We start from the raw sequence: 23,506 nt of genomic DNA, 5'->3' as shown, positions 1-23,506 counted from the left end.
ATTCGCTGCAAACATTTTTTTTTAAAGTGCAGGTTCCTGTGCTTCTTCTTTTACAGGCCCCTAGGTGGGTCAGGTCCCGGGGGCATTAGGAAGTTTGTGAGGGGGGTCTCCCGCCGCCATGAGCCTTGGGGACCACTACTTCCTCTGGCTTATAATCTAATATAAGCGGGGAGCCCGAGACCTCTCCACACCCCACCACCTCCCTGGTGCTTTCATTTTCATATATGCAGTAGAGCCGTTCCTGGGGACCACCACCTCACCAGGGCTTCTATTTAAAAATATGCAGGGTCCCGCAGCCCCACGTGCCCAGAGACCACCTGGGGCAAAGAGTAAACAATAGAAAGGGGACCCCCAATAGCCCTGGGTACAACCACTCCCTGGGGCTATCTTCACTTTGGAGAGGCACCCCACTCATGGAGCCACAGATGGCCTGGGAACCGCCACCCCTCAGGGGCAGCTCCCGCTATGTCCCGGGGTGCCCTTCACATTGAGCATTAAAGTTTCAAGTACAGTTGGACTCATTTCTATAAAAAAAAAATTATTACAGTTTTTTAAAAATTCAAATACATTTTTTAATTTAAATTGTAGACAAATATTCAATTCTAAGTATCTATCTCTTTCCCTCTCACTTTCTTTTTTCTCTCTGTCTCTCTTTTAATCAATTCTCCCACTCCCACACCCACTCAGACACTTACACACCCACTGACAGACCCACTCAGACACTCACGCTCCCACTCACAGGCCCACTCAGACCCTCATGCACTCACTCAAAGCCCCAGTCAGACTCTCATGTATCCACTCAGACCCACTCTGGCAGTTACGCACCCACTCACACACCCACTCAGACTGTCACATACCCACTCACAGACCCACTGACACCCTGATGCACCACTCACAGACTGCCGCACATACTGACGCACCCACTAAAACACGGATGTGTGCACTCTCACACCCAGACAGACACTTTGACAGACACTCTTACCCCCAGATATAGCTTCTCACACCTATTCTCACACCCAGAGAGGCCACATCCAATTTTCACTGTGCATGCGCAAAGGGCTGTGCACAGTATTGGGTTGGGTGGTTAGGAGGTTGGCTGCAGGGACTGGCTGCAGGCAAGCCCTTGTGGGGAACACCTACTGCACATGGGAGAAGGGCATGCACCGTGCAGGGCTGGCTGCTTATAGGGGGTCGGCCCTGTGGCCAACTGCTGTGGTGGGATTCACGTATAGCAACTAAAATGACTATGGCCCTCATTATGACATTGGCGGTGAGTGATAAAGTGGCGGTAGTACCGCCAACAGGCTGGTGGTAATTACTGTCAAGTTATGACCATGGCGGTGATAACTCCCATAGACAGCTAATGTACCACACCAACCGCCAGGACATTAACTCCACTGACCACGGGCGTAGCCGTCAACAGCCAGGCAGAAGACAAAGTATCGCCCACCATCTTATGACCTTGCAATCCGCCAGGATTTCCAGGGTGGTACCAACGCCATCAAAAGCCTGCCGGAAACAGAATACAGCAGACCAAAGACTCACCATCGGAGACATAGGGAAAAACAACGCTGCCATGGAACCGGAACTGCAAGTCTTCCCGATGCTCATCTACATCATGCTCCACCTGAAACACCAACGCCGACGAGATGACAATGGTGATTACAGCCACCTAGCACACAAGGGAGGGACGGAGGGAGGAAAACGAGAGAGACACACACACGCACGACACACACCCGACACACACACACACACACTATACACACAACCAGCTGCAGACGAAAAACAATGGCACACGACACACAGCAGAATAATGCAAGCACAACAAGAATGCAGTAATGGGAATGTATTGATTGTAAACAGCTTCCAAAAGAACCAATTGTAGGAAAAACAGATATGTACAAATGTACACAAAGGGCCAATGCCCAGTCCAAAGTACTAAGGACCCACATGACCACAGGGCACAGTCCAAGGCCCGACTCGAATCCTGCCTTCATCTGGATAGAAAACTGCAGGGGCATCAGTTTGCGAATGGGCAGTCACCTCAGGGGGATGGGGGTGAGGGGCACCTCAGCCGAATACGGGAACAAGCCCACTGGTTCTGGTGGGGGCTCCATGCCCATATCTCTCTGCTGGGGAGTGCAAGGCCACAGTCTCTCAGGTGGGTGACTTTTCCACTTGTTCTGGTGGGGGCTCCATGCCCATATCTCTCTGCTGGGGAGTGCAAGGCCACAGTCTCTCACGTGCGTGACTTTCCCACTGGTTCTGGAGGGGCCTCCATTCCCATATCTCTCTGCTGGGGAGTGCAAGGCCACAGCCTCTGGAGTGGGTGACTTTCCCACTGGTTCTGGAGGGGGCTCCATGCCCATATCTCTGTGCTGGGGAGTGGAAGGCCACAGTCTCTGGAGTGGGTGACTTTCCCACTGGCTCTGGAGGGGGCTCCATGCCCATTTACTTATGCTGGGGAGTGCAAGGTCACAGTCTGTCAGGTGGGAAACATGCCAACTGCTTCTGAAGGGGGTCCCTTGTACAGCAGTCCCTGGAGGGTGCCCTACATGGCTTCCGTCGGTGGTGATGGCTGCACTGTGTCATCTGGAGGTGAGGGCTGCACTGTGTCAGCAGGTGAAGGTGCCTCCTGGGCAGCCTCTGCTGGAGGTGATGGCTGCACTGTGTCAGCAGATGAAGATGCCGCCTGGGCAGCCTCTGCAGGAGAAGTCGGCTACACTTCCTCAGCTGGCGGTGAGGGCCCCATGACCACTGTGTGGTGTCAACCTGACAGCCTCTGCTGGAGTCGAGGGCTTCTTCCCCTTCATGGCAGGAAGTGTTGGATCCTTACCCTTCCTGGCAGGGGTAGAAGGCTTCTTCCCCTTCATGGCAGGATGTGCGGGCTCCTTAGGCTTCCTGGCAGGAGTCGAGGGCTTCTTCCCCTTCATCAAAGGAGGTCCGGGCTCCTTCCCCTTCATGGCAGGAGGTGTGGGAACCCTAACCTTCCTGGCTGGTGGAGTGGGATCCTTCACTGACTTGCTACCACGATTAGGTGGTGCCACTACTGTCTGCGTGGACTGTTTGGCTGAGGTGCTGGGCTGGGTCGTTGGGACCCTGCTCTTACGGGCAGGACAGCAGGGGGAGGGGGTGGAAAGAGTTCAAGTTGGGCAAGGAAAGCGTCTTAGGGATGGTGGGGTGGGATGAGGGAGGAGGGATGGGAGTGGAGGTTGAAGGAGTGTTTGTTGGAGGTGTATGTCTGCTGGACTTGGGTGCAGGTGCATGGACAGTGTGCTGATGTGAGGTGAATGGCTTTTGGGTGTGTGAGTGCTTGCGTTTGTGTCCTTTGGGGGGGACAGACAGGGTGGGAGAGGACACAGGGGACGCGTTCATGGATGTTGTGGACGTGTCTGCTAGTGAGGTGTGTGCTGCTTGGTGTGGTGATGCTGGTGTTGGATGTTGATGCAGTGCATGTAGGTGTGAGTGTGCAGCTCGTCTGTATCTGTGCATGGGATGGGTTGGGTTTGAGGAGACTGGGGCTGGGAAGTGGTCATTGGAGGGGGGACGGTAGGAACAGAGACAATGGCTGCCATCAGTGAGGAGACCAGAGCCTGATTCGATCTCTGTTGGGCCGCCAATCCACATGGATGCCCTCCAGAAATGTATTGCATTACTGCATCTGAGATGCCAGCCCCTGGATGGCATTCACAATTGTTGACTGACCTACACAGATGGATCTCAGGAGGTCAATAGCCTTCTCACTCAGGGCAGCAGGACTCACTGGGTCAGGGCCTGAGGTGCCTGGGGCGAGGGAGATGGCCACCCTCCTGGGTGAGCGGGCACAGGCAACTCGCTGAGGGCTACTGGGAGGACGGTGCTGGTACGGGAGTGGCGGCTGTACCTGCAGCTGGGGTGGTCACAGAGGTGTCCGCCACCAAGGAGCTTCCATTGGAGGTATCTGAATCTGTGTTGTTGCCTCCTGTCTCCACCGTGGTGCTCCCCTCCCCCTCCATCCCACTGGTTCCCTCAGCGTCGTTGGACTGTGCCTCCAGCGTCCTGTGGGATGCAGCTCTCTCTGTCGCCGGTGCCCCTGCTCTACTGCCAGATGATGCTAATGCACATAAGGACAGGATGACAGAAATAAAAAGGGGGGAGAGAGAGAAAGGAAACACTGGGTCAATTACTGCACTAACAACACAGTTGGCATACACAGCACCGTCACACACAGGGATCAGGATTTGGCACTATGTTAGTTAGTTTCACTATGCTGTGTATGCTTTAGTGATTGGTGTACATGCAGGGCAGTGAGGGCTGCCCTTGCATTGGTATGGCATGCAGGATTTGGCATTGGGATTAGTCATATGTGTAGGTGCAGTGTGTGGGATGTAGTGGAGTGATGGGAGTGAGGGTGAGGGGGTGTGCTGGCATGCAGGTTTGGGGGATGATAAGTAGTGAATATTGACTCACCCGTGTCCAGTCCTCCGGCTATTCCAACAAGTCCCTCAGGTTGCAGTAATGCCAAGACTTGCTCCTCCCATGCTGTGAGCTGTGGGGGAGGAGGTGGGGGTCCACTGCCAGTCCTCTGGATGGCGAGCTGGTGCCTTGCTGCCACGGAACGTACCTTCACCCATAGGTCGTTCCACCTTTTCCTGATGTTGTCGCTTGTTCTTGGGTGCTGTCCCACAGCATTCAACCTGTCCACAATTCTCAGCCATAGCTCCATCTTCCTGGCAATGGATATATGTTGTACCTGTGCTCCAAACAGCTGTGGCTCTACCATGACAATTTTCTCCACCATGACCCTTAACTCCTCATCAGTGAAACGGGGGTGCATTTGTGGGGACATGGGTGTTGTGTGGTGTGTGTTGGTGAGAGTGTGTTGAGTAATGTGGTGGGGTGTGTGATGTGGGGTGCGTGAGAGATGCATGTGTGTATGTGGTGTGTGTATCTAGTTGTCTCTGTGCTGCTCGTGTCAATCTCCTTGCAGTAATTGTTGTTCGGAAAGGGTTGTGGGTAATGTGGGTGTGTGTTTTAATGATGCTGTGGGTGGATGGGTGTGGTATGTGTGTCAGGTGTGTGTTTTTAGTATTGGCCAATGTAGTGTTGTTTTGTATGTGGGTGTCTATTCTGAGCGTGGCGGTATGTACCGCCAATGGTTTACCGCCATTCAATGTCCGCCGTGGTGACTAGTGGGTCATAATGTGGTGGGCGTTGTTTTGTTGGTGTAACGGTATGGGTGTTGGTAATGCCAGTTTATCATTGACCTTTGGGCTGGCGGATTTGTGAATGTGGCTGTATTCTGTCTGATTGGTATGTGTGTGTCATAATATGGGGAACGGATATTCGCCACCGCTGCAGTATGTTGGTGGCCATCACCATGGCGGTATGCAGGATTTACTGCCAATGTCATAATGAGGGCATATATGTTAAAAAAAATTAGAAACTCATTGAAAAAACAAAGATTACAAGGACATTAAAGTTAGGTTCTGAATTTACTCGTACAAAACCATAGAAATTCAGCAGTTATAGTTTGAGTTCTTTCAAGTAACTACAACTCGCCCGTTAAGGTAACTATAACTTGCGCCTTCACTATGCACAGCTAATTACTCCACATTTTATGTCATTGATGACATATTCTACGCCATCTTTCATATTATCACTGCAACATTTTCAATAAAATTATTGATGAAACATCTGCATCATGAGGGCGCGAGTTATATTTACATTAGTGCACAAGTTTTCGTTATTTGAAAGAACTGTAACTATAACCTTTGTTTTTTTCAGTGAATATATATATATATATATATATATAAATATATATATATATATATATTTATTCAATGAAATGAACACTGTTTAAAGCTTACTTATAGTTAGGAAAACTTTATTATTTCTATGCAAAATCATCTTAATCTACACAAACATTACAAATTCGAATGTTACAGGTATAATTTAACGTTATAATTTATGTACTGCCTTAAATGACTATAAATTGTTTGCGTCTGTACACAGTGCTGTCAACTTGCTAGCCACACTACATTAATATAACTTGTGCCTTCCTCATGCACTGCTTATACTCTTTCATATTGCATCACTTATTGCATGTGAAATTATAGCATTCATAACAGCACTTATGATACCTCAAATGACGTAATTGATGGGCATTTTTGTGCATAGTAGTTAAACATTGGGTTTCTGGTTGGCAAAGGTATGCACCCTGTCCAAGTAGGCACCCCAATCCTGGTCAAGGTAAGTCAGTTACGCACCATAAATTAACCTGTGATCACCCTCTGGTAGCTTGGCACAGAGAAGGCAGGCTTAACTTAGATGGCAATGTGGAAAGTATTTGTGCAACACTTAAAAGAGTAAAACAGTGACAACCCCACACAAAAAGATACCACACTGATAGGGAAATAGAGCGTCATTTAATGAACAAAACAAGACCTAAATGGCGAAAATCTAATAAATAGAAGTTGAGATATTAATTTTTAAAGAATATATAAAACTGTAGTGCTTAGAAACATAAAGCACCAACCGGGGCTACCGGCTCGCCCTAGACCGGGTCGAATCTTAAAAGTGAAGCTGATCATGATGGAGCATGGTTTAGATATGAGGAACAAAAATGGCAGACTGAAATCAGTACCTTGGTCTGGGATTGCATCAACGGCTGGGAGCGATGCAAAACTGATGCGTCATCATAGATTCTGGTGGTGTAGGCAATGCGTCATTTCTGAACTGCGCAATCAGGGATGCATCTCTGTCGAACCCTTTGTGATGAAGGCGATATGTCATCATCTACCCGCACAGCCAGAGATGCAAAGTCCTCAAGCAGCGATGCCCTGGAGGAGTTGCGTCAGTTCCGATCAGCGCAACGACGATGGTGCATGTATTTTAGCAGTTGCAGCACTGTATACCCACTTCCAAGGGCCCACGACTGGGTTGGCACCAATCGGCAGCGCAAGAATTGCACCAAGCAAAGTCCAGGTGCTGCTGCAGGTTGTGTTGAAAGTCGTTTGTGTCCCTAGGTCCTCAGCAGAACAGGAGGCAAGCCAGCAAGCCTTTGGAGTCATTATGGGTTCAAGTGAGATAGGAACAGTCCTTTCTCAGCAGGGCAGAGAACAGCAGTCAGCAGGGCAGCACAGCAGAAAATTAGTTCTTCCAGAGCTGCAGTCAAGAGTGGTAGTCCTTGTAGCAGCACAGCAGTCATTCTTCCTTGCATAATTCTTCACAGGTCCAGAAGTGTACTGAATTGGTAGGGTCAGAGATCCAGTACTTATACCCAGCTGTGCCTTCGAAGTGGGGGTGACTTCAAAGAAGGGTCTTTGAAGTGTACAGAGGTCCTTTCTACCTGCCCTGGCCCCAGACACACAACAGGGGGTAAGCAGTCCTTTATGTGGGGTCAGGACATTGCCTATTAAGGTGGAAGTGTCCTGCCCCGGATAACCCATCAACATGCAGATGGCCACTCAGTCATACCTACCCTTCCTTTGTGTGAGGCTGTTGAAAGGGAATGCAGGAAACCATATGTCACCCTACCCCAGATATGTATTGGAGACAGGCTGCAGCCACACAGGGCTAATAGAAGGAAATTGTCAACTTTTCAAAATTGTAATAACCACAATAATAAATTGACTTTACTATTAACGAGAATTTGTCATTACAATTCCATAGGTACTAAACATGGCCTGCCTTTTACTTCTCAATTAGAAATTACAACTCATTAAATGTAATAAAAAGTAAAAAGAAATCCCCAATGTTAACCTGAGAGAGGGTTAGGCCTCACAGTAGTGAAAAACAACTGTGGGAGCTTTTCACTACCAGGGCATGTAAAACCTTTTAGTTACATAGTACCCCTCTCCATGGGCTACCTAGGGCCTACCTTAAGGGTGACCTATATGTAATAAAAGGGGAGTATAAGGCTTGGCAAGGGGTTTTAAATGGCAAGTGGACATGGCAGCGTAAACTACCCACACAAGCTCTGCAATGGCAAGCCGGAGACATGTTTAAGGGCTACCTGAATAGGTGGCATAAGCAGCGCTGCAGTTTCACTAGTAGCATTTAATTTACAGGCCTTGTGCACAGATAGTGCTCTTTACCAGGGACTCATAAGTAAATTAAATATGCAGATTGTGGATACATCAATCAAATCATGTTTTAAGGGAGAAGCACATGCACTTTAGCACTGGTTGGCAGTGGTAAAGGGTTCAGAGTCCTAAGACCAACAAAATGAATCAGCAAAAATATGAGCCAAGCAGGCAAAAAGTTTGAGGGAAAATCACCCTAATGCTGACAGGTTCTAAAATAGTAAAATGCCAAGTTATAGTTAATGTACTGTGGCTTGAGAGTTGACAGCACTGTGTACGTAGGTGCACAAGCTATAGCAATTTTAGAATTCTAATGTTTGTGCAGTTTAAGTTGGTTTTGTATAAAAACATTATTTTATTTAAAAAAAAAATTCTAACACACCACAACCAAATATATCACTGTTTTTCTTTTTATGTGCTTTTTCACAAAACTACCTTTTCTGTTATACAATTAAGTCATAATTTATAACATTAACAGTTCAAAATGATCATATGGTAGTAGTCATCATGAAAAACTGGGGAAAAGCAAATTCATTGGTTTGTGAAAACACCCCATAGATGCTGTGTATGTCTATGGGCAGACAGTTCATTCCAGCACACTGGTGCGTGTGTTAAAAAGGTGTTACAAGCAGATAGAACATCTTTGAATCATAAACATGACATAATATGTTACCATTGTTAAAGTAAGACTAGAAGCATGTTCTTATTTACATTTTGGACATTGGTTATTTACCACAGCTTTAGATATTAGATTGTTCAATGGAATAGATTTGTAATTGGTAGATATACAAATCTTTCCAATTTTGTAACAGTGGGGATTGAATGTAGACTATTAAGCATTAATGTTCTCAAAAGTAGCTTATACAGAATAGGTCACAACTGGAGTGAGTTTTAGTGCCTATTCTTCCTAGAAGAGCCATACAGATGCACATAGAAATATACCTGTTTTATGTAGAAACATATATAAGCGAAGCTGAGAAAAGAAATTGAGTTACTGACTTACTGGCTAAGGGAGGTGAAACCCTGCTCAAACAAAATTAGATTCACCTGTTCTCAACCCTCCGGTAGCTCGGCACAGAGCAGGCAGGCCTAACTCAGAGGCAATGAGTAAAGTGTTTGTGCAACACTTCAAACAGTAACACAGTGAAAACACACCACAAAAGAGAACTTAGAAAAATAAAGTACTTTTTAATGAATAATGACAAAAATCCAATTAAAAAACAGAGATATTCAATTTTAAAGATTTCAGTTAAAATATTGCCAAGAAGCATAAAGCAACAACTATAGATACGTGGTCAGGCGGGAGCCTAACAAAGTCATAAGTACAGGTCAGCCAGGATGAAGCGGGGGCCACCTAAAGGGACCCAGCTAAAAAACCTGTAATCCTGGTTTGCGGAGCATTACGAGGAACTGCGTGAAAGATACATCGCACTGGTGAAGCGATGCATCGGTTTCAAGATGCAGCGAGGCTACATTGTGAAGTTCTGTGTCATCGTTGAAGGTCTCATTGACCATGATTTGCATGCAAAGTCTGGAGTTAAGGATGTGTCACGCAGTTGGAGCAATGCGTCGGGTCTGTGGCGCTCCAAAGCTGTGATGAATCCGGAGTCATATCGAGGCTGCCATCAAAAAGGAATACAAGGGCCTGCGACGAGGATGAGTCATGCATCAGCAGTTCTGATGCAGTGATGGGCTGGTTTGAGATGCAGGTCTTTGCGTTGATTCTGATCCATGCAGTAGCAGCAGTGCTTCAGTTCTACTCAGGCTGTGCCATGCAGCAGAGGAGATGCGTTGGTTTGGCTGGCTCCACAGAGGTTGGCAGAGCACCTTATGCCCACATCCAATGGCCCAGGAATGGGGTGACATCACTCGGCACAATGGACTCACAGGTGGCAGAGTCCAGGTGCAAAGTTGTTGGAATCCTGTCATGTTCCAGAAGCTTCAGAACAAGAAGCCAGCCAGCTAGCCCTTGGAGTCACTCTGGGTTCTGGGTTCAAGAGATGCAGGTCCAGTCCTTCTCACCTAGGTAAGAGGGCAGCAAACAGCATGTGAGCACAGCAAAGCAGCAGCACAGCAAGATGATTGTCCAGCAGGGCAGCAGTCTGGTAGAGTGGCAGTCCATTAGTAGCTCAGGGGTCCTGCTTCCTGGCAGAGTATCCACAGGTCCAGAAGTGTACTGAAGTGGTGGTATCTGAGGTCCAATATTTATACCCAGTCATGTCTTGGAAGTGGGGAGAAGCTTTTAGAGGTTTCCCTAGTTTTCCTTAGACGTCCCCAGACCTCATGCCCTCACAAATTCAAGTGTTAGTCGGACTGTGTCTAACTCCTCTATCCAATCCTACAAGTAATGGCCAATCCAGGCACACCTAAGCTCCATATTGTGTGTGGTTATCTAGGAGGAATACACAAAGTGTAACTGTCAACTACACCTATTCATATGACCAAGGTACAGGTTGCGTTTTCAAAATTGTAATTAAAAATCAGACTTCACCATGAGTCAGGATTTTTCTTTACAAGTCCATCCCATTTGGGAACTACAGCTTAAAGAGGTTTTGTCATTACAATTCCACAGGTATCAAACATGAAATATCTACGTCCTTTCAATTAGGAATTACAGCTTATTAAATGTAAGAAGGAATCCCCAATGTTATCCTATGATAGCCTTGTTGTAGTGAAAAACAAATTTGGGAGTTTTTCACTACCAGGACATATACACTTGCCCCACATTTAAATACATTGCACTCTGCCCTCTGGGCCACTCAGGGGTGCCATAGGTATTAAAAAGGAAGGTTTGAACTTTTTCCAGGTTTAATTGGCATTTTAAAACTACACACGGAGGCTGCAATGGCAGTAGCACTAGTATAATTTAATCTACAGGCCCTGGGCACAGGTAGTGGCACTTTACTATAGACTTACAAATAAGTGAAATATGCCAATTTAGGATATGTCAATATTACCATGTTTTAAGGAGTGGGCATGTGCACTTTGGCACTGTCTAGCAGTGGTAAAGTGTGCAATCAATCAATCAGCTTTTGTAGAGCACGGCTACTCACCCATGAGGGTCTCAAGTCACGGGGGGGGAGGGGAAGGGCCTCATCCAAAGAGCCTGGTCTTGAGGTTCTTCCTGAAGATGGTGAGCAATGGGCTTTATCTGAGGTGCAGAGGGAGGTTGTTCCAGCTCTTTGCTGCAATGTAGGTGAAGGATTGTCCTCGGACAGTGAATTTACGAATGCAAGGGATGGTGGCCAGAGCCATCTGGGTGAAGCGGAGGGATCTGGCAGGGGTGTGGAAGGAGACACTGTCATTCAGGTAGGCTGGTCCTGCGTTGTGTATGGCCTTGTACGTGTGGGTGAGTAGCTTGAAGGTTATTCATTTCTCGACTGGGAAACATTGGAGGGTCCTTAGGTGTTGGGAGATGTGTTCGCGGCGTGGGAGGTCCAGGATGAGTCTTGCGGTGCCCTGGATAAGTTGTAGTTTTTTGAAGTTTCTAGTCGAGGTGCCAGCATAGAGGGAGTTCCTGTAGTCTAGCATGCTTGTGATTAAGGCGTGAGTGACTGTCCTGAGACAGTCTGCTGAGATCGAACTGAAGATCTTTCGAAGTTTGTGGAGTGTGTGCCAGCAGGAGGAGGTGACTGCATTTACCTGGTGGGTCATGGATAGGGAGGAGTCGAGGATGATGCCTAGTTTGCGGGCGTGCTCAGTTGGGGCAGAAGGGCACTGAGGGATGTGGGCCACCAGGAGTTGTCCCAAGCTGAGGTGGTGTTTCTGAAGATGATGAGCTCAGTCTTGTCAGAGTTGAGCTTGAGGCAGCTTTGACTCATCTAGGTGGCAACGGCTTCCATTCTTGAGTGGAAGTTCCTTTTGGTCGTGTCCGGGTCTTCGGTGAGGGAAAGATGAGTTGTGTGTCATCAGCATATGACACAATGTTCATAACAGTTGACTCTTGTGGGTCTAGATGTGTAGGGCAGGAGTCTGACCCTCTGTGTCCTCCCAGAGAGGAAGTAGTAGATCAGTTCGAGGGCTCTTCCACGGATTCCTATGTCGTGGAGTCTAGTGCGTAGAGTGCTGTGGGAGACCGTGTCAAAGGCTGCTGAGAGGTTGAGGAGTATGAGCGCTGCGGTGCGGCTGCAGGCTAGGAGTGATCAGATGTCGTCACTGGTTGCCAGGAGGGCTGTCTCCATGCTGTGGTTGCTGCAGAAGCCGGACTGGGGGCTGTCCAGGGAGCTGTTGGTCTCGTTGAAATTCTCCAAGTTGTGCATTGATTGCTTTCTCCAGTACTTTGGCAGGGTAGGCTAGCAGCAGTTACGCTATCCCACAGCGTTTGTGTTTTGCTTAGCAGCAAGATAGGCCAGAAATTCTTTTGTTCTGATGGGTTGGCTGAAGGTTTCTTCAGGAGAAGGTGTATTTCAGTGTGTTTCCAGTCCTCAGTAAAGGTGTCAGTGTTGATGGAGCAGTTCATTGTGTTTCAGAGCTCGGGGCAATGGATGCGCTGGCTCTGATGTATATGTGGTGTAGGCAGGGGTCTGGGGGGCTCCGGAGTGGTTGCTGTTCATGATGCTGACTATTTCCTCTGTGGTAGGTGTGGACCAGCTGTGGATGATCTGGGTGGGTTCTGGGGGAGTGGGTCAGTCACAGGTTCTGGTGCCAGGACTTTCCGGGAGGAAGCTGTCGTAGATGTCCTGGATCTTGAGGTGGAAAAAAGTGGCGAGTTTGTTGCAGAGGTCCTGTGATGGGGGATGCTGGTGGCTTCGGAGGTGGGATCTGTGAACTCGTTGATGACTGAGAAGAGTTCCTTAGAGTTGTGTGTGGAGGAGTTGCCTTGCTCGCAGAGTGCGTCCTTCCTTGCGTTCTTGATTTTTCATCAGAGGGCGGCAGTTGCGGCTCTGAAGGAGGTTAGGTCTTCGCTGGTTTGGCTGTTCCACCATTTTTTCTCTAAACGTCTGTGAGTACGCTTTGATTTTTGGAGTTCGGTGGTGAACCAGCTGGCTTTCTTAGGTACGCATTTGGCTGATGACAGCCGAAGGGGGCCTAGAGTGTCGGCGCATTCGGTGATCCATGCGTTGAGATTGCATGCTGCTGTGTTGATGTCATCGGAGGGAGGAGGGAGGGATTTGGCAAGAGATTAGGTGAGTTGCTCATTGGTGATTTTGTTCCATTTCCTGTCAGGGGTCCTGGGGGTGCCGATGCGGCTGCTGGGTGTGGTGATTGTGAAGTAAATACAGCAGTGATTGGTCCATTCTGGGGTGGAGATGATCTTGATGGTGATCCGGTTGCTGGAGGTGAAGATGGGGTCCAGTGTGTGTCCTGCGATGTGTGTGGGTACAGAAACCAGCAGTCTGAGGCCATGGGTGGCAAGGTTGTCGAGTGGAGCAGTGGTGTTTGGATCGGCGCGGTCCTCGAGGTGGAAATTCAGGTCACCGAGGAGGAGGTAGTCGTCTGATGCCAGGACCTGGGTGGTAGCTGTGTCTACAACGTCATCTATGAAAGCTGGAAGGGGCCGGAATGGCCCGTACACTAGGGTGCCGCAAATGGAAAAGTTGTGTTTGGAGTGGACCAGGAAGGGAAGTTGTTCCATGGTGGTGCATTGTTCTTCTGGGATGGCCTAGTGAAGACTTGGTCCAGGTCTTGGTAGGGAAGGTGATGTCCGTCGGGCAGTTTCAATCAAATCCCAGAGTTTGGTGACATGTGTGTGGAGGGAGCAGATGTTCAGGAGCAGGCAGTTGATGGGGTTGTGGAGGTTGTTGGTATCTCTGTGTGTGGAGAGTACCTTCAGCTTGTAGAGGCTGGCGCTGAAGTTGTAGTTCCTGAAGGTGAAAGGTCTGTGGGTGTCCTTGGGGGAGATGATGCAGCAGTTGCTGAGACGTCCGGTGTTGAGGTGGAGGAGGGTCTCGGCGTCGTAAAGGAGGCAGGCCAGGAAGCGGTTTAACAGAGATCCAGGGTTCCTGGTGCTGGCTGCGGTCCGGGCACGGACAGGCGCAGATGGGCTTGCCAGTGCACCTGCTGGGTGCGGCCACCATTAAGAACGGGAGGGAGTGGGGGAGTGGTCAGCTGGAAGGTGGGAGGGCAGGAAAGGTGCTTTGTGTGGTAAGGGGGTGGGGCCGCAGGGGCCAGAGCAGCGCGGGATGGGGAACACCTTTACTGAGGACTGGAAACACACTGAAATGGGGAAGAGGAAAGGGGGCGATGGAAAAGAAAAGGAAAAACAAGTGAAAAAAAGCTGAAAAAGCAAGAGTGAAAGAGGGCAGAAGAAAGGAGGAGTGATAAAAAAGAAAAGGAAAATGATGGAAAAGAAAAGGAAAAAAGCAAGAGTGAAAGCTGGCAGAGGAAAGGAGGAGAGATGGGAAAGAAAAGAAAAAAACGAGTGAGAAAAGGCAGAAAAAGCAAGAGTGAAAGAGTGACAGAGAGAAAATACTTTTTGTGATGGTCACTAGACCACCATAGATGAGGCTCAAGGGACAAGCCTGCGGGTGGAGGAGGGCCTTGAACTGAGAGTCTGGAGGCTCTCAGGTAGTCCAAGGCAAAAGGCAGAGGCAGCAGCCAGAGGAGCTGGGGAGGGCAGCAGACGCTGACCAGGAGGTCAGTGCAGTTGCCCACTCACAGTGCTGCGGCCACCATTAGGAAGGGGTGGGGGTGAGGGAGAGATCATATGGTAACGGTGCTTCATGGGAGGAGAGGGTATGGGCCGCAGGGTCCGGAGTGGCGCGGAAGGAGGGCACAGGAAAGGAGGGGAGATGGAAAAGAAAAGGAAAAACAAGTGAAAGAGAGCTGAGGAATGGAGGAGAGATGGAAAAGAAAAGGAAAAAAAGTGAAAACAGGCAAAAAAAACAAGAGTGAAAGAGAACAGAGGAATGGAGGAGAGACGAAAAAGAAAAGGAAAAACAAGTGAGAAAAGGCTTGTAATGGCCACTAGACCACCAGGGATGAGGCGCAGGGATGAGCCTGCGGATGGAGGAGGGCCTCAAACTGACAGTCAGGAGGCTCTCAGTTCCTCCCAGGCAAAAGGTAGAAGCAGCAGCAGGCAGAGGAGATCGGGAGGGCAGCAGACGCTGACCAGGAGGTCAGTCAATATTACCATGTTTTAGGGAGTGGGTATGTGGACTAGCAGTCCCAAGGCCAGCAAAGACAAGATCAGCAAAAATTGTGGAGGCAAAAAGTTTTGGGGGAAGACCACCCTGAGGCTGACAGGTCTTACAGTATAATTTTCAATTTCTCTGTTATTTATTTCAAGAACATAAGAACAAAATAGAACTCTATTGCTTTCAACAGTTAGTAGAGTCTCTAGGGTTGTTACTGGATTTTTAGTAGTTTTGGACTTTGTTTATAGCCCAGTCGGTGTTACTTTCCACCAGTCAACCAGAGTCTCTATAGTTGTTGCTGGTATTTAGTAGTATTTGGCTGTGTTTATAGCCCATTTGTTGTTATTACCCAACCACATAATGCTTTAGTTCTTATTTTTACTTCCTGTTAAATGTTTACCTAAAAACGGCTGTTTTAACCACGTATGATATCAATGCTGATTTTGTCATACATAAAGTTTTTTTTTTTTTCATTTCATAAGTACCGCTGTACTTCCTAGATACATTTGCAATAGCACTGCAGTACTTTTGCTTTTGTTAAACGGAATTCATTGGCTTACTACTCTGTGTTTTGTAGAAAACAAGAAGTTTACGCCCCTTTTCCCCATTTCCAGTGAGATCTTCAAAGGGGAAGGTTGTACTGTTTCCAAAGGAAAAATCTCACACTTGCAAACTATTTTCAGATTTTGCTGAATTGCAATAGGTGTCCAGTAGGATTCTGTTCTGCTTGTGGAGGTGGAGCCCAGGATGCAAGAGGAGGAACAGGAGGTGGAGTGCAGCAAGAAGCTCAAGGAGTTTTTCCCCTTGCCATCTGGAGGGAAAAAGGTCAATATAAAACTTGCAACCTTTTAAAAAAAATTGATCCCCCATGGGAACATTAAACAGTACTAATTTGGTACAGCAAGAATGTGGAAACACATGCAGACAATACCTTCAACCAGGTTGGAGCGTGCAGAAAGAAAGTGTCAGAAGGAGGTGGAAGAGGCCAAACAGGAACATTGGCAGCTTTCACTTCTTTGGCTACTGCAAGACCTTTAACTTTTTCCGCTTCTGCATGACTACCAGCACCAGCCGCTGTATCTGCCCCTCCAGCGCCACCTTCAACTTCTTCAGCTCTATCACCACCTCCACCACCACCTGCTGCATCTGACCCCGCATCTGAACCAGCATTAGTATCTTCTCCTGGTACCATGTTGCCAGTCAATCTGTTGAGGCAGAATAGACAAATTGTAGAGCAGTATAGCAGTGATGCAACATACTGTCTCCTGTGCACTACTGTGATTGCATCAGAAGAGAGAGCTCTCACCATACAATGGGAGCTTGCCATGGCCCCCTCCCCAACATCCTAAGTGGTTTTCCTTTGGGCCTTTGTTCTCCTGTTTTCTGCTAAGACTTTTTTGTTAGTTGGTTAAGTGGATCTTTGAAAAATAATAATGTTCCAGAAAAGTGTTAAAGAAAGACAAAAACAAGTTCTTTTAAGAACTAACCAAGTATCTACAAAAATAAAGACCTTGTATCAATATGAAACATATTTTTTCAGTTATCAGAATTATAACATTGTAAGTGATATGGAGATAACACAAAAGTGCAAGGTAAATTAAACATGTGCCTTATGGAGGATTCATAATACATAGAAAGTTTAGAATACACTACTACAGTGATATGTGATTGTATTTAGAGGGGAGTACACAGTTGTAGAGTGGAGTGGCATTGACTGGAGAGACATAGCGTGGATTGGAGTAGATTGGAGTCGCATACCGTACAGTGGAGAAGAGTGTGGTAGAGTGAAGTATGGTACAGTGGAGTGTCATATATTTGACTGAAGTGGAGTTTTATAGACTGTGGTAGTGTGAGGAGAGTGTCATATAGTGGAATACAGTGTCATAGAGTGGAGTAGAGGGTCATAGAGTGGCATAGAGTCGACTAGATGTTGTAGATTGGCAGAGGGTGGAGTAGAGTGACGTAGAGTGGAGGAGCAGGTAGTGTCATACTGTGATTTACTGTATTGTACAGTGACATAGAGTGGAGTAGAGTGTCACATAGTGGTATAGAGTTGAGTAGAGTGTCGTAGAAAGGCCTAAAATGAAGTAGAGTGTTGTAAAGCAGTGGTTTCCAACCTGTGGTCCTTGGACCCTGGGGGTGCGCGAAGCCTCCCTAAGGGGCCCACGACTACTTAGAAAATTAACTAATATTAACAGATTGATACATTGTGTAAAGTATATAAATAAAGTGGCTAAAGGTACAGTTGAACATTTTAAAATGTACTGTAAATGTCAAGGAATTTGAAATTGGTATCCTCAGATTAATTTGTGGGAGTAGTGCAGGTGCATCAAACAAAACATAGGCCCTCATTATGACATTAGCGGTCAGCTGACCACCACACCAGCATTGGTGGTAGTACAGGCACTGGGCTGGCCGCCAAATTATGACCATGGCGGTCACCACTCCCATAGACAGCCAATGTACCACCCCAACTTCCAGTGCGGTCCGTCTACTGACCACAGTGGTAGCCCTCTTCAGGCAGGTGGAAGACAACGACCTGTGCACCATATTATGACATAGCAGGCCGCCTGGATTTCCAGGGCGGGACCACCACCTCCAAAAGCCTGGCGGAAACACATCATATAAAAGGAGACACTCACCTCCAAGGACACAGATGATTTGGGTGCATGCTTGTCAGATTGTGTGTGTGGGATGGGTTGTGGGAGAGGGCTTTGGGACTGGGAGCAGGTAGTTGGAGGGGGACGGAAGAACCAAGGACACTGGCTGCCATCAGAGAGAAGGCCAGAGCCTGAAACGATCTCTGTAGAGCAGCCAAGCCACCATGAATGCCCTCCAGGTAGGCATTGCATTGCTGCACCTGGGAGGCCAGTCCCTGGATGGCATTCGCTATGGTTGACTGCCCTACAGAGATGGATCTGAGGAGGTCAATAGCTTCCTCACTGTAAGCAGCAGGGCTGATGGGGGCAGGGCCTGACGTGCCGGTGCGAAGGAGATGCCCACCCTCCAGGGTGAGCGGGCACAGGCAACTGGGTAGGAGGCTACTGGGAGGGCGGTGCTGATACGGGGGTGGCAGAAGATGACTTAGCTCGGCGATCCCAGAGGGTTCCGCCACTACCAGGAAGCTTCCATCGGAGGAGGAATCTGAGTCTGTAGTCATGGCTCCTGTGTCCCGCCCATGGTGTTCCCTTCGCCCTCCAACCGACTGGTCCCTTAGAGTCTGTGCTCTCTGCCTCCTGAGTCCCGTAGGCTGCAGCTCTCCCACTCGCCAGTGCCCCTGCTCCTTCACCAAATGATGCTAATGCACACAAGGACAGGATGAGAAAAGGAGAGAGGTTGGGGGAGAAAGAAAGGGAGCACAGGGTCAATCACAGCAACAACAGCATAAATGGCATACACATCACAGTCACTCACTGGTACTAACATAGTGCAGTATGCACTAGAATGACAAACCATGACCTGGTTACAACAGCAGTAAAGAACCCAAACACTACCATCTGCACACCTACTGGGGCTCACTAAGCTCTGTCTGCCATGGTATGCTAGCTACATACCAAATTTACATACCACTCTACATAGCTAAGCAGGACCACACTGGGAAAGCTAAAGCGGCATGTTGAGGTATCCACTGACCCCAACCCCCATGCCAGGTAACAAAAAATGAATACCACACATTCTGTACTCACACACTTGTTGATGCTGTGCTGCCCTCAAGCGCCCATCCAACTCAGGATTGGCCCCCACCAGTATGCCGGACATTAGGGGGGGGTCAGGCTGCAATGGGCACCCCTCCCCCGTTGGAAGGCTGTCCCCAGCTGGGCCTCCCCGGTCTTCCGTGCCCAGCCTCTCAGGTCCTCCCACTGTTTTCTGCAGTGGGTGCTCTGCCGGCTATGGACCCTCAGGGTCCGTACGTCCTTGGCAATGGCATGCCACAACCCTTTCTTCTGATGGGCGCTGACCTGCAGAGGAGACACAGCCAAAAGGACACCATGAACTCAATAATCCATTCTGCAACACAGATGGCATACATTCTGCATATGACCCACATGAAGCACACACATGACCCCTACCTCTGCATACACATTGAAAGCTACCAAACACCCACAAATGACACATGGCAGCACACACATACATCTACATGCAGCCATGTTGCATCCAATGTACACATGATGTACTCACCTGTTGGTCTGGAGGCCCATACAACTGCCTATACAGGGGTAGGACCCCATCCGCAAGCTTCTCCAGCTCCTCCGAAGTGAAGGCTGGGGCCATCGCAGGTTCCAGACACAGGTCACAGTAGCACATGCAGTGGAGATGTTGATTCAGAGAGAGTCAGGAATCAAGTGAAGTGGTACAGAGAAGATGGTGGTTTCGTCCGAAGTTGACCATCATTGGTTCCTGTACTCCATACAGCCCCATGTTAGCCAACGAGGAGTTGCACCACAGTGCAGACCGCCTTCCGCTATGATGACAAACGCTGGCAGGGTGAAGTCACTTCCACCTGTCCCTTCATACAAGACAGGCGGTTGCCATTTCCTAATGCTAGTACTCATGTTGGACTACTTTATGTGTGTCAACGGTATAGATTGTACACACTTATACAATTCCAGTCTTCTACAAACATGCATGCTCTGTGTACTGTGATATTGTGTGTCCATACTTCCTGTAGACACACATTTTAATTTTGGCTCACTTAGATACCAACCACTGCAGAGGATGAGGAGAAGGAGGCAAGGACCCGTTACAGAACCCTTGTGGACTTGGCTACACTGGAGGACCAGCACATCATACTCACCTATCGTCTGGACAGGATCACAATCACTGAGCTGTGTGCACAATTGGAGCCTGATCTAATTCCTGCTATCCATAGCACTACAGCAATTCCCCCTGTTGTACAGGTACTGTCCGTGCTCCACTTTCTGGCATGTGGTTCTTTCCAGGTGACAGTGGGTTTGGCTGCAGGATTGTCACAACTAATGTCTTCAATTATCCTTGGAAGGGTTTTGGCTGGCTTGCTCAAATGCATGAGCAGCTACATCTCATTCCCCTAGGTTGAAGATTTGCCCACTGTGAAGTCTGGATTCTATGCCATGGGACACATACCACAAGTGATTGGGGCCATTAACGATACACATATTGTCTTGGTCCCCCCAGGGCAAATCAGCAGGTCTACAGTAATAGGAATAGTTACCACTAAATGTCCAGATGGTGTGCCTTCCTGATCCATACATCTCCCACATCACTGCCAAGTGTCCTGGATCTGTGCATGATGCCTATGTATTGAGGAATAGCAGTGTCCCACAGGTAATGGCACAACTACAGAGGCACAAAGTGTGGCTCATAGGTGAGCTTGAGTCTCCACACAATGTATGTCAGTTTATGCCTACTGGAGTTGTACTCCATGCCATTGTACATGGCTAATGTGTGTCCCTCACTTCTTCCAGGTGACCCTAGCTACCCAAACCTGTCCTGGCTGTTGAACCCTGTTAGGAATCCGAGAACTGGGGCTGAAAATCAGTACCATGAAGGACATGGCCGTACCAGGAGGGTGTAGAACACACCTTTGGTCTACTGAAAGCCAGTTTCAGGTGCCTCCATTTAACAGGTGGGTCCCTATACTACGCCCCTAAGAAGGTCTGCCAGATTGTGGTGGTCTGCTGCATGCTGCACAATTTGGCCTGCAGACGCCATGTGCCCTACCTGCAGGAGGAGTACACCTGTGGCAGCAGTGGACACGGAAGACAGTGAGGAGGAGGAAGAGAAGAAGGATGTGGACAACAGGACACATATCATACAGATCATTCAGCAGTACTTCCAATGACACTAATGTAAGACTGTTGATCTGTTCATCTCTCCATTTTAGTTATGTGCTGTGTGCCAGCTGTGTTGTGCCAATCACTACCTTTACATTAAAATTGACTGTCACTTATGCCTCCTCTTTTCTCAGATGTTGGTGTGCTAACAACTGTGTACTGACGTGATGACTACAGACTGTTGAAACACATTTGTTGGATAGATTCACACATTACAGGACATTTGCACAGGATAATACAGTTCAATACATTGCACATTTCTGTCTGATAAAGCACTATTACTCCAGTTGTTTTCAAGGGCGTTTATTGAAGTGACAATAATGAAGGGATAGTGCAATAGAGTGGGGTGATGGTTGAGGAAAACTTCAGTGTATTGGGACAGTTTGTTTGTTGCACAGGTCCAGTGTCCATGAGGCCATAGGAACAGGAGCAATGGCAGTCCAAAGTGAACAGTGGCACACAAGAGGGACGTTCTGGAGAGCTCATTTCCTGGCGGTGGCCTTGGTCTTGGCAGCAGTCTCTAGTGTCTGTCAGGTTCGCAGGGAACGTTTGCGGGGTGGTTCACCTTCTGCATGGGGAGGGGTACTGGTGGCCTGTGGGTCTTGTGACAGGTCCTTCTATCCACTAGCTGCAGCGGATATTGATGGCTGGTGAGTGGGCTGGCTAGTAGAAGTGTGCCCCTGGTGTGCTCTGTTCTCTCGCATGTTGTTGGCCATGTCACCCAGTACCCCTACAATGGAGGCCATATTGGCATTTAGGCCCTACAACTGCTGCATGACCTCCTGGTGGTGTACCCCCTGCAGCCGCTGGTTCTCCTGCATGATGTTGATCACCTGGCCCATCCTGTCCTGGGATTTTTGGTATGCCCCCAGGACAGGTGTGAGTGCCTCCTGGCCAGTCAGTTCCCTGGGCCTGGACTCCCCCCTGGCGCACAGCTGACCTCCCACTGGCCCTGCCCCCCTCTGCCTGTGTCCCCTGAATGGTGTGCCTACTCACACGTACACCAGGACCTTCATCGTCTTGCCTGTGTGTTGTTGACTCGGGTCCCTGTACAGGTGGACATATTATTAATTGATGTGTCCTGGGGACAGGGGTCTGTGGACGTTGAGTGGCTGCTGTGGTGTTGGAGTCGGAGGGGGGTGGGCCGGTGGTGGACTGGCTGTGGGATATGGAGGCTAACTGACCAGTGATCCCAGATGGGCCAGGGAGTTCATCCAGCTCAGGAGATCCAGAGTTACACTCATCACTGAGGACATCTTCTAGTGGAGGACTGGGTTGCCATGACACCTGCTCACCGCAGACATTGGCTGGGGCACCTGTGGGGTTTGTAAGTGTTTTGTCAGGCTCATTGCCTGTCACATATTCTGCATTTCTACCTCCACTATGGGTTTGGTGTTGTCCTTCCACCTTTGGTAGTGTATGGTGATGGATTGTGGGATTGGTAGTTCTACATGCTGTCCATGCATTGCAGTGGGTAGGGCATGCAGGGGTACACATTTAGGTGTGGTCATTGGGGTGGTGCACTGTATGAGATGGAGTGGGGTGTAGGGAGTCAGCCTGAGGGGGTGACATGCCATTTCGGTATCGGTGGAGTTCGGTTAGCAGTGGTGACTTACCAGTGTCCAGCCCTACAGTGACTCCAGTTAGGCCCTTAGGATGCAGGATTGCCAAGACGTGTTCTTCCATGCAGTCCTCATGATGGCGACCTGGTGCCTTGATGCAATGGAACGCACCTTCCCCTTAGGTCGTTCCACCTCTTTCAGATGTCATCCCTTGTTCGTGGATATTGTTCCACGGAGTTCACCCTATCCACGATCTTCCTCCATAGCTCCATCTTCCTGGCAATGGAGATCTGCTGGACCTGTGCACCAAACAGCTGTGGCTCTACCCTGATGATTTCCTCCACTATCACCCGCAACTCCTCATCAGTGAAATGGGGGTGCTTTTGTGGGGACATGCCTATTGCGTGTTGTGTGTTGTGCAGAGGGTGTACAGTCTTGTGGAACGTTGTGTAGTGTGTGATGCGTGACTGATGTATAAGGAGATGTGGTCTGTGTGTGCAGTTCTCTCTGGGATTGGCCTGGCAAAGTGTAGCAGTTTTTTCGTGTTTGCAAAGGATTGTGGGTTATGTGGGAGTGTGTTTCATAGTGCTGTTGGTGGGTGTGTAGGGTGTGTGCATAAGTCTCAGGTGTGTTTTTTTGTTCTGGCCAATTTTGGTTTGAAGTGGTGTTGGGTGCCCTATTCCACTGCAGTGGTGTGCACCGCAAATGGTTGACCTCCGTTGAATGTCTGCTGTGGTGTTTCGTGGGTCATAATTTGAGGGCAGTGTTTTGCTGGCGTAGTGGTGTGGGTGGTGGGTCTGACATTTTTTCGTCTTTGTTGGGTCTGGTGGACTTGTGGTTGTGGCTGGTTTTTGTCGGTTTTGTGTTTGTATGTCATAATCTGGTGGGCGGATTACCGCCTCCGCGGCGGAATGTTGGCGGCCGTCACTACGGGAGTCTTCGGAATAGAACGCCAATGTCATAATGACCACTATAGTGTGGATGATGTG

Source organism: Pleurodeles waltl, chromosome 7, assembly GCF_031143425.1.
Source record: "Pleurodeles waltl isolate 20211129_DDA chromosome 7, aPleWal1.hap1.20221129, whole genome shotgun sequence".
NCBI lineage: Eukaryota > Metazoa > Chordata > Amphibia > Caudata > Salamandridae > Pleurodeles > Pleurodeles waltl.
This window is presented reverse-complemented; position numbering follows the sequence as displayed.